The following is a 3,467-nucleotide window of genomic DNA, read 5'->3' on the forward strand; positions in this document are numbered from 1 at the left end:
ACACACACACACACACACACACACACACACACACACACACTCACACACTCACACTCACACCTCTGAATCTCAGCCGTGTGTTTCAGTATCAGCTGATCGACTGATTATTTCCCATCATCTTCAGCTCTGATTCACTGCAGGAGAAACACCTCCGACAAACACTACTGTTCAAAAGTTTGGGCTCAGTAAGATTTGTTTTTAAGAAATTAATCATTTTATTCGTCAAGGCTGCATTAAATTGATCCAAAGTGACAGAAAAGACATTTATAATGTTACAGTAGATTTCTATTTCAAATAAATGCTGTTCTATTGAACTTTCTATTCATCTGTGAATCCTGAAAAATCAAATGCATCACGGTTTCCACAAAAATATTGTGCAGCACAACTGTTTTCAACATTGCTAATAATCAGAAATGTTTGTTGAGCAGCAAATCAGCATATTAGAATGATTTCTGAAGATCATGTGACACTGAAGACTGGAGTAATGATGCTGAAAATACAGCTGCGCATCACAGAAATACATTACAGCTTAACACATATTCACATAGAAAACTGATATTTTACATTCTAATAATATTTCACAGTTTTTACTGTATTTTTGATCTAATAAATGCCGCTTTGGTGAACTCGTGTGACACTGGCTGAGCAGAGCATCACAGACACAGGTTCAGATCATTAGCTTCAAACACAGCACATGACGAGCCACACATCCAGCTGAGGAGACACTGGAAGAGCCTGGCAAGGTGACGGAGCTCTTCTGCAGAGCTGCTTCTCAGCTGAAACTGAACGTGTTTGATAACTGATGAATTTTACAACATCAACTGTTTTTCCCCGTTTATTAATGTGAAGCTGTTTTGAAAGCTCTGTAGACATAAAAGTGGCTTCATCTGAATGAGCTCGAACACTGAAGCTGTGACAAAATGTTAATTCAAAGAAAAATGATGAGGTGTGCATGTCTTTGGAATCGCCCTCATATATTAATCTGCTCTTACATGCAAGCTCTTCATCAGCAATCTGTGGAGCACATGTGAAGGATTGCACTCAATGCGAGAGCTTGCAAGAACTAAACTAATGATCTTCATTCAACAGAGTCACGAGGAGCAGGAGCAGGAGATCTGGGAAGCTGCAGGTGAAACAGCACTGCTGGAAGCTTCTGTGGTGCTGCAGATGGAAACACGCGTCTGTGGAAATGTGAGTGAGCGAAAGCGATTCATGACGGAACGTGACCTTTGCTTCTTCAGAGGAATGAAGACGTGACTCAGACTGACCGAGCAGCGCTGAATGATGGAGCCAAGCACACACTGACTGATAAACGAGCTGAATGCCATATTTAGTGCCATAAGCTGCTCAAAACAACGCAATGCATGAGTTAAGAGAGGATGATCAGATCTCACCTGCGAGCTCATCAGCCGCTGCTAGTCAATGGAAATATCGCTGGATCTTCAGACGGCGAGCGTCACGAGCGCACTTCATCATCTGCTGGGTCTGCGTGCGGGCTTTTATTCAGGAGGCGTGGCCAGTAGCGGAAGCCACGCCCACGCCGCACCGCGCTCGCAGAATTCCTCAATGACACCGAGCTCGTCAATGAGTGAAAAAGTGCAGGTTAGAAAACTCAGATCTGCGATCCACATAAAGGAAAACACACTGAATGCAGCTGGAGATGCCGCTGCTTTTATTCTTTAAATGAACAAGTAATTCAATGTATTTATAGGCCATATCTGTAAGTTTTCCATCCGCTTCTTCAGTTGAATTCCTGTAATATCATTAAAATCGCATATTATGTCCAGATGTCATTTAGGTAGTATTTTCGCAGTATAAAAAAAGATGAACGATAGCGCAACAAAACATCATCGTGCAAAGCCAATGAGCGCTACGCGATGACGTCATCTACTCAACACGCACTCGACACGCAGCTTTCAGTGTTATTATTATTATTATTATTTATATGTTATACAAATTATAGTATGTAATAATACCTGCAATCATTTATATAAAACATAAATTATAGTAGCATTTCAAATTTAAACTTAAAAAGTGCCATACAGTAAGCATTATTTCAATAACAATAAGTTAATTAGACAATCCTTTAGTAATCCTTTAGACATATATGATGCAGCTGACATCTACACTCACATACACATTAAAAGAGAGAACAATATGCGAATACACATGCTGTGTTTGTGAGGAACGGCTGGTGAACAGCGCCATCTCTCGGCTGGTATCAGAAGTAGCTCACATTGAGAGCTGACAGAACACAGATGCAAACACTTCAAAAGCTTGAGCAAAGTGAAGACAAAACGAGTTACGCTAGAGACCAGTATCTCTAAAACAAAGAACGAATGAAGAAAGAAAGTACAACACAGATCCCTTAAATTAAAACATTAAGACCACTATTCATTCAGTGATCAAATTTAACACTTATGATAATATTTTGTATTTACATTTGACTAATTTTTAAACTAATCTCAGGCAAATGTAATGGGGTTTCAAATCAAAACCAGATTTTCTGTTATGAAACAGGACTGATTTCATGCATGTCCACTGCAGAGACAGCAGCAATACAACTGTGTGCATGACGCATTCTGGGAGACACAACCAATCAATAGGGAAAGAAATTATATTTCTATATCCCTATGAAACATGAGATATTATTATGAAAATCTGGCTAATTGTTGCTCCCATTATTACTCTTCCTTTTTTCATTACATGTGGCCCCAGGAACATCAATATGCAAATTAGATACAGTGATGCACATTGTAAACGCTCTTATGTCCATTTTACACACATACTGCATAAAGCAAAATGGGATATCATTCTGTTATATCTTTCATAACATAGTTGAGAATCATCTTTATACAAAGTTTGGTATAAAAAAAAAATCCTGAAACCTAAAAATGATTTATTGTTTTTGCCTATTCACGTTCATTCTTGTCTTTTTATCCTGGTCTATAGCATAAAATATCATTTTTCAAAATTGTAATTTTTTTTCTTATGCTCTAAACAATGTAATGACATGAAAAAATACTAAATTCACAAAACCTTTTGTTTCTGGGCTTTAGGAGGTATAACCACAGTTTCACTGCAAGTACCATGGTTAATTTGTGGTTAGCATGGTTTAACTATAGTAACCATGTTTTGTTTTTTGTTTTGTTTTTTTGTGTTTTTTTTTTTTTTGGAGTAAGGGATGTGTTGCCAGGTTTGAATAAAGACAAGAGAGATTTAGAGCCAGATTTTAGTTTCTGTATGTGAAATTTAGCGAGCAGGAAACACAAATTAATGAAGTTATGTTCTCCTACATTCTCAAACAATCTTTAAAACAGAAAGAAAATCAACTTACTCACAAACAACTTACAAACAACTCCAGAATCTCCACTAGATGGAGATACAATCCAGCAGATCTCTGGACTGAGAGCACTCTGTGTGTGTGTGTGTGTGTGTGTGTGTGTGTGTGTGTGTGTGTGTGTGTG

General features: G+C 38.1%; 1 protein-coding gene across 2 annotated transcripts in view; it reads right to left on the reverse strand.

The window, feature by feature from the left end:
• Positions 1–3,401, reverse strand: part of LOC107672345 (protein LBH-like) — a 14,393-nt gene extending 10,992 nt beyond the window's left edge. Inside the window, exon 1 of one of the 2 annotated variants that reach the window (XM_016465496.1) lies at positions 3,349–3,401. The gene's annotated coding sequence lies outside the window, so the exon portion shown is untranslated. Of the gene's footprint in view, positions 1–1,394; positions 1,498–3,348 lie in introns of those variants that run through there. The other variant, XM_016465494.1, reaches the window with a different exon arrangement.
• Positions 3,402–3,467: the final 66 nt, after the last annotated feature.

This window comes from Sinocyclocheilus anshuiensis, unplaced genomic scaffold, assembly GCF_001515605.1.
Source record: "Sinocyclocheilus anshuiensis isolate Anshui unplaced genomic scaffold, SAMN03320099.WGS_v1.1 scaffold92, whole genome shotgun sequence".
In the NCBI taxonomy this organism is placed as follows: domain Eukaryota; kingdom Metazoa; phylum Chordata; class Actinopteri; order Cypriniformes; family Cyprinidae; genus Sinocyclocheilus; species Sinocyclocheilus anshuiensis.